Source organism: Sphaeramia orbicularis, chromosome 11 (assembly GCF_902148855.1).
Source record: "Sphaeramia orbicularis chromosome 11, fSphaOr1.1, whole genome shotgun sequence".
Classification (NCBI taxonomy): domain Eukaryota; kingdom Metazoa; phylum Chordata; class Actinopteri; order Kurtiformes; family Apogonidae; genus Sphaeramia; species Sphaeramia orbicularis.
Window position 1 is genome coordinate 506742 of NC_043967.1, and position 7829 is coordinate 514570.

The 7829-nt window shown below is 41.2% G+C and overlaps 1 pseudogene; it reads right to left on the reverse strand.

Annotated features, from left to right (window-relative positions):
* Positions 1–2742, reverse strand: LOC115428245 (hairy/enhancer-of-split related with YRPW motif protein 1-like; annotated as a pseudogene).
* Between the last annotated feature and the right edge of the window lie 5087 nt (positions 2743–7829).

The window sequence follows — 7829 nt, forward strand, 5'->3', positions numbered from 1 at the left end:
TGGGACGTCAGCATAATAGAAAAAAGAGTCTGTTTTTTTTTTTTTTTTTTTTTTAAGAAAAGGGAAATCAAAAGGGTTGTCCATTAAAGTCCAGCTCAGCTCGGTAGTGAGTTGAGTCTAGCAAGATTGTGTTGAGATTTTCACTTGAGTCAGAAAGCTCCTATCTCCATCCCCCACGGTCTGTACGGTTTTCCAATACTGGATGTCGGTGCTGGGGGGCTGATGGCCGCGGTGGGAGAGATGATGGGGGAAAGCGCTGAAGGGAAAGGGAACGACGAGAGCGACGACAAGAGAGGAGGAGACAGTTTGGAGGCCGTGGAGGGGACCAGGGCCGGGTGCAGGACGGTGGTAGGAGCTGCAGAGGTGGGGGGCACCCGAATGGGACCAGGGTCAGAGTGGGGGGTGGTGCTGCGCCTGCCTGCCATGTGAGTGTCTGCGACTGATGAGGATGATGAAGAAGAGGAGGAGGAGGAGGAGGAGGAGGAGGAAGTGGTTGTGGATTGCCATGCCGGAGGTTTGTGGGCTGCTGGTGGTGCTGCGGGGGGGCAGGGGGGCCAGGGGTCCTGCTGCCTGCTGGTGCTGCAGGAGCAGACTGTGGGCCAGGTGGGCCGGAGGAGAGCCAAAAGCAGAACCCCACGCCAGGTGACTCAGGCCGGAGTGGGCCTCCCTCTGACTGGCGTAGTTGTTCAGGTGGGACACCAGGCGGATCCGCAGAGGGTCTGTACTGTCCAAGCCTTCGATGATGCTCAGGTAGCGGGCCGTCTCAGCCAGACACTCCCTGAAACCCAAGCCTCGGTAGTCCATGGCCAGAGCATGGGCGTCAAAGTAACCTGGGAGAGGAACCAGAGCACAGGGTATTTAACAAAAAGCTTGTTTTTTTTGTTTTTTTTTTGCATACTATCTCCATGCAGGTGTGTTAAAATGTGAGAAAACATCCAATTAGCAGCATTAAACATGTTTTTATTTCATAGTTTTTGCGCAGTATTTCAGTAAACACATGTTTCTTTGCTTCTAAAATTAAAAGCGTTGTGTCCAACTGAGTGGATATTTTTGTAACTCCATGAAAAATAGGTTCATAAAAATATTTCTTTTTTTTCATGCCTAAAGAGGAATAAAAACACTCAGGAAAAAAAATCTTCATTAATGTTCTCATAATTCATGCATGAAAGGGTTAACCCTTTCATGCACACTGGTCACTACAGTGGACTTCTGTTACACAGCTGTTCTCTGCTAGAGTCATGGGTTTTCTTTTTGCATATTATCTCCATGAAGCGAGTAATAACTAGTATTAGAGTATGTTAAAATGTGAGAAAACATCAGATTAGCTGCATTCAAATGTTTTTCTTTCATAGTTTCCACACAGTTGATCACTTTCTGATGCTGGTTTTAAATACATGTTTCTTTGCTTCTAACATTAAACACATGGTGTCCAGCTGAGTGGACGTTTGTGGAACTCCATGAAAAACAGGCTCATAAAAACATTTCAATCGCATTGTTGTTTTAATGTCTACAGACGAATTAAAACACTTGGGACAAAAATCTTGTCGGAGGTTCTCATCATTCATGCATGAAAAGGTTAAAGATCCAAGAGGTGCGCTCTGCAGACATGTTAGATCAGAAAAGAAGAAGACTTCATGTCTTGCTCAGTGTCTTACACATGTATGTAATTACTTAAATATTTATTAAATTAAGGAGGACATTTTCACCACAGGCCTACAAATGTACCTTTTTCCACATATAGTAATCTGGTAAAATGAGTACTCAGATGTCCTACCTTTGCCTCCAGCGGCATGGAGCATCTTCAGGTGGTCTACTGTCATCTGCAGGATCTCAGCTTTTTCCAGTTTGGCTGATCCCTGCACACATGAGCCCACACACATCCAGTTTAAAAATACACCCATTAACAAACAAAGCAGCAGCACACAGGCTTATACTGTGGCCGTTTCTCCTCACAGTTCTTGTACCTGTTTTTCGTAGGCGCTGGGCACCAGCCTGCGCAGTTCACTCAGACTGTTGTTGATTCTGTCCCGGCGCCGTTTCTCAATGATCTGAGCACAAAGACAGCCCACTTTAGTACAGCCGGCACTGACACAACTGAAGGGTTCCACAGCTGCAGGTGCTGGAACCTGAACCCGAACAGAACCCGTACAGAACCTGAACCCGTACAGAACCCGAACAGAACCCACACTTACTCCTCTGCGCCGTTTCCTGGCCTGACTTGAGTGGATGTGGAAGGAGACAGAGACCCAGAGGAGAGCTCGGTTCCTGCAAAACATTCAAACAGTGACCTTCAGAACACACTCCCTGCAGAGTCCACATCAGACCTTCAGAACACACTCGTGCAGAGTCCACATCAGACCTTCAGAACACATTCCTGCAGAGTCCACATCAGACCTTCAGAACACATTCCTGCAGAGTCCACATCAGACCTTCAGAACACACTCGTGCAGAGTCCACATCAGACCTTCAGAACACATTCCTGCAGAGTCCACATCAGACCTGAGCAGTGGGTTCTCCAGCTGGAGTTCCCCCCTCCTGCCCCCAGTCCGTGTCTGCTGCAGAACTTCCACTCACCCGTTCTCATCTGTGCTCTCCTTCTCCACTTCTATGGTCTCGTCTAACTCGCTGTCAGATGAACTAAAGTCGTGGTTCCTCTTCATGTTGCTCCACAGTAGTCCTTCAGTGCGCCTCTTGTGCTTTCCAGACGTGCGTCTGCGCAGGTTCGCCCGGAGCGCGTCCGTTTGAAGCGCAGCACTTTCCCACGGTGTCATTTCAACACTGCTGCCAGGCACAGGGGGCGGGGACACATGGCGGACAGCCAATCGTGGAGCGGAACTGCCTTTGAGTGACAGCGCAGTTGGCCCTTATGCGCTTTCGGCAAGTTAGAGAGAAAAACATGTGGACAGACGTCTCACTCTGAGCCTTGTTCTGGATCCTGTCAAACATTTTAAACCAATTTGGACCAATTGGTGCCTGGGACGCTGCAGCTTAAGAATACTGTTTTACTCTTAAAAAAATTATTCATATATTTGCATCACTAAAAATTGCTTTTAAAATTGAAAAAGAAAAAAAAAGTTATCACTACACAATTAGGAATAAGGACATCAAGGTTCTAATAGTTTTGGATTTTTCATTCTAGTTTAGTTTTATCTAGTTTTGACATTTTTTTCTCTAATTCAGTTCATTTTAATTAGTTTTTAGAGCAGGTTTGCTAATGTTTATTAGTTTTCTTTTTTTTTCTAAATGCTTAGTTTTAGTATTAATTTTAGTTTAGTCATCTCTTTTCTCTTCTTCTCTGTCGTCGTATTTACATAAATCCCAGACAGGACTCTGCTGCACAAGTGACGGACCAAAAAGTGTCGTATGGTGACAGCACAGAAAACTACTAGAACAAAATAAATCACTTTCGTATCAATCCGACATTGACAAAGACAAAAATGAAGGGAATTTTATCCATAATTTTTTATCCGTTTTAGTTAGTTTTGTAAACACACAATACAGTTTCAGTTAGATATAGTTTTTTTCTTTTAGTTATATATATTTTTTTATTTCAGTTCATGAAAATGTTTTTACAATTCTAGTTTTCGTCATTTCATTAGTTTTCGTTACGATAATAACCTTGGAGGACATACGTCAAATCACATGACATATCTAGAAGACTGCGCCATTTTGAACTTACAAGCTCTCAGTTGCCATGGGCAACAGCATAGTACAGATGTGCAGGAAAGAGCCATATAAATCAAAATTTAATAAAAAAAAAAAAAAAGGATAAGGCGGAGGCAAAAGCAAGGGGTCTCTATTGGGAGAGGCTCAATGTGACTGCTAAGCAAAGGTATTTGGAGAAGATCAGCGATATGAAGGATATAGACCCCTATGAGCTACTGGTGTTCACCGGTGTAGGTCCGACTGGTGCAGGATCTGGACTCTGCCCCCCTGGACCTACATGGACTTACCATCTTGTTTTTGTCATAAGTTACAACACAGTGCAAGAATTCAAAAGCCTCAGGTCCCTTGACAGCTATGGACAGATTTGGTTTGTCGATCTACAAGAACGATGACTGTGAAAACACTGTGGTGGGGTCAAAGGTCAGCCTGTGGATAGTGCAATGTTTCCGTGTTGTAATCCAGGGGGTAGTAATGGTGAAATGCTATCAACATTGTTTCATAGTCAACAGACAGCATCGTTTATGTTTTTCATGTTTCCTTCCTACATTCTCGTTCCATGTATGTGTGAAGTGACTGGGGTTCAGTTCTAGTTCAGTGATGGTCTGGTTAGTGTGTTGGCTGGGTTAGTGTGTGGGAATTGTAAATGCATTAAACTAGTCGAAAACCCTAAATAACGCGCTGCTATGGAACTGTTGGTGCCTGTAAGTTCAAAGTACTTCTTTACAGTTTGCAATTTAATTCATTACAGTTTCCTATAGCCTATTTTTCTAACCCTACAACGTCTAAGTTTAGAAGCTGTATTAAACATGTGCACACGCTGCACTCTGTTCAAGTATGTAGATTTTATAAACTTATATCTAGAGGTTGCCTGAGATTACTGTATAAACAGGCAATATACAGTATAAAGCAACATTACTGATAATATTGCTATAGAGTAAGGGTGTTAGAAAATCTCGGTTCTGCAGTATATCGCGATATTTCATTTCATGATACTGTATCGATATTAAAAAGTACTGTATCAATATTTTCAGGTATTTATTCAAATGCAGATATGGCGGAGGTTAATTTTTTGTTTTTCTTTTTTCTTTATATATTTTGGGAATCCTGCAAGCTCTTTTATTTATATATCCACATGGGTATTTTTTCTCTGTTTGTAAACTAAAAAAGTAATTCATTAAATTAATGTTAAAACTGTATTTATCCAAATCCTGCATGTTGAGTTTTTATAGAGAAAAGTTTTGTGATATAGCATTAGATCCTATTCTGATAAAACACAAATTTGTTCAGTATTAGCTCATATTTCTGGTGCAATTACATTTTCCGAGAAATAATCATTTAAAAAAGAAACAAAACAACCAAAAAAATATTGCCTTGTTAACAGTATCATGATATATCGTATCGGGATCCTAGTATTGTGATTTGTATTGTATCACCAGATTCTTGCCAATACACAGCCCTACACTATAATAATATATATATATATATATATATATATATATATATATATATATATATATATATACTACCAGTCAAAAGTTTGGACTCATCTTCTAATTTAAATGGCAAGAGATGGACCACAGATGCCCACAGATGCTCAGTATCACCGGGAACTCCTTCAAGACTTTTGGAAGACATTTCAGGTGACTACCTCATGAAGCTCATCGAGAGAACGCCAAGAATGTGCAAAGCAGAAATAAAAGCAAAATGTGTCTATTTTGAAGAATCTAAAATATAAAACATGCTTTGAGTTATGTCACACTTTTTTAAACTCCATAATTCCATATGTGTTCATTCATAGTTTTGATGCCTTCAGTGAGAATCTAAAATGTAAATAGTCATGAAAATAAAGAAAAACCAGGTGAGTCCAAACTTTGGACTGGTAGTGTATATATATATATATATATATATATATATATATATATATATATATATATATATATAATATTCCGGAAGCTGGGGTGTCGAAAAAAATACTGTTAAATAACGGAAAATAACCATCTCATAAAATACAGTAATTTTCCATAATTAAAATACAGGGTTTTTTTTGCCCTAACTTTACAAAAGATTTTGCATATTTTTTGACTTTTTAATGTTTAATAAAGAATATTTACATGTATTACAGCAATTAAATTATCTATAAATATATATATAAATAATTTTCAGTGAGACTCAGTTGTCCAATCCACTGATAAAAACTGTATTTGGACAGTTTATCAGTGCTTATACATGTTATACATTCACAAAAATACATTTATTCAACATTTTTGTTGAGAAACCTCCTGTAATTACACAAGATATTTGTCAATTAACAAACAAGTCTGGTTCAACTGACAGAACAAATACTTCTTTTACGGTTAATTGTCAGTAATTTAATTTGGTTTTTTTTTTTTTTTTTTTACAGTATTAAACTTTAAATTAACAGTTTAATCTCATTAATAGAAAAGACATATATGTGAAATTACGATACATTTGCAAATGTATTTTAACTGTATTTTTCTGTGAAAAAAGAAAAAAATTATTTTTAAAAAATGGAAATTTTATGATTATTCACAGTTACAGTTTTTTTCCCATGTTATTTTACATTTTACATGTAAAATCACAGTCTGTTTTTGTGATTCATTGATATTTTCCTGTATCTTGAAAATACAGGAAAAATCTGTAAAATGAATGGTGAAAATTCTGTTAAATTACAGATTTCTTTACAGTGTAGTACAGAGCCGTCTATAGGCCTTTTGATTTCATTTTTCATCCATAATCTCTGCTTGGAAAATCTTGTAAAATTCTTTGCACTTGTGCATTTTCCTCTTTTTGAGTCCTTACGGCTTGGTTAAAGGAACAATCCTTTGAACTTCGGAAGCTTTCCCAGCTCTTCAGCTGTCGCCTGTTTCCATCTGTTGCTCAGTGTTTTGTTGTGACACCACAGTGACTGATCTTCGTAAATAGAGGATCTTTGGACAAACTTTGACAGCGGTCCAATAGACTTTAGGTTCGTCACCGCCCCCCCCCCCCCCCCCCCCCCCCCGTGTGTCCCGGTGGTGATGAGGAGTGGCTGGCCGGCTGTCAGCACGCGCTGGCCGTGGGAAAGTTCCCTAACCGGCGCTGATAACCAATCAGAGGCCGACGGCCGTCTCCGGCGCTGGGATGAATGGAGCAATTGGTCTGGGCGACGGGCGGTCTGCGAGCGAGCGTGTGAACCTGTAATCCAATCCTGCCTCAGCCCTGGAGCACACACAGGAGCAGGGGTGCGGGCACAGGAAGCCAACAAGTCTGATGGAGCCGCAGACTGAGCTGAGCACCACAGACACTGAGGACCTGCAGGGACCTGTGGGCCAGGACACACAGGAGCAGGACCCCAAAGCCTGCCCCCCCCAGCAGCACCAGCACTGGGCTGGGACTGCTGCACTGGTCCCACTGCCCACACCACCTGACAGAGCTGCTGCTGCTGCTGCTGCTGGGTGGGGGTGTAGACACAGAGGGGGCTCATGGTACTGCATGTGAAGGGGCTGCGAAGGCACCTTTAACCCACCCACCACAGTCTGACCCGGGCCCCCAAACTCAGGTTCCACATTCAGCCCGCTTTGATCTGCAGTGGGCCGGACCAGTCAAATCAGAACAGAAGAACCTACAAATAATGACAACTACAAATGTCTGTGTTTGTTTTCGTGCTAAAACCCATTAAATCTACTATAGAAGAACGTTCTGTGTCCCATCCTCAGCCTTCTCTCCATATGAATACAAACATGACCTGACTGTCTACGAGGCACAGTTTTATGTCTGTCTTCAGATGTTGTGAGGTACGCTGGGCCGTTTTAGCCTCTGTCTACTTTGAATCCTTCATCCCTGCCGTCATACTCCCTTTTCAGAGGCGGTTCTGCTGCAGACCATGCTCCAATGTGAAGGCTGCAGCTCACTACCACTGCATGAATTTAATCACGCTTCACAGGCCAAACAAATACATGAAAACACTGTAAAAAAAAATCTGTAATTTAACAGAATTCTTACCGTTTATTTTACAGATTTTTCCTGCATTTTTAAGATGAAGGAAAATATCAATGAAATGACAAAAATAGGCTGTGATTTTACATGAACCTCAACTAAAAGAAATTCCACAGCCTTGACTGTGGAATTTTTGCACTTTACAAATTCATCCCAGGGGGCGGACT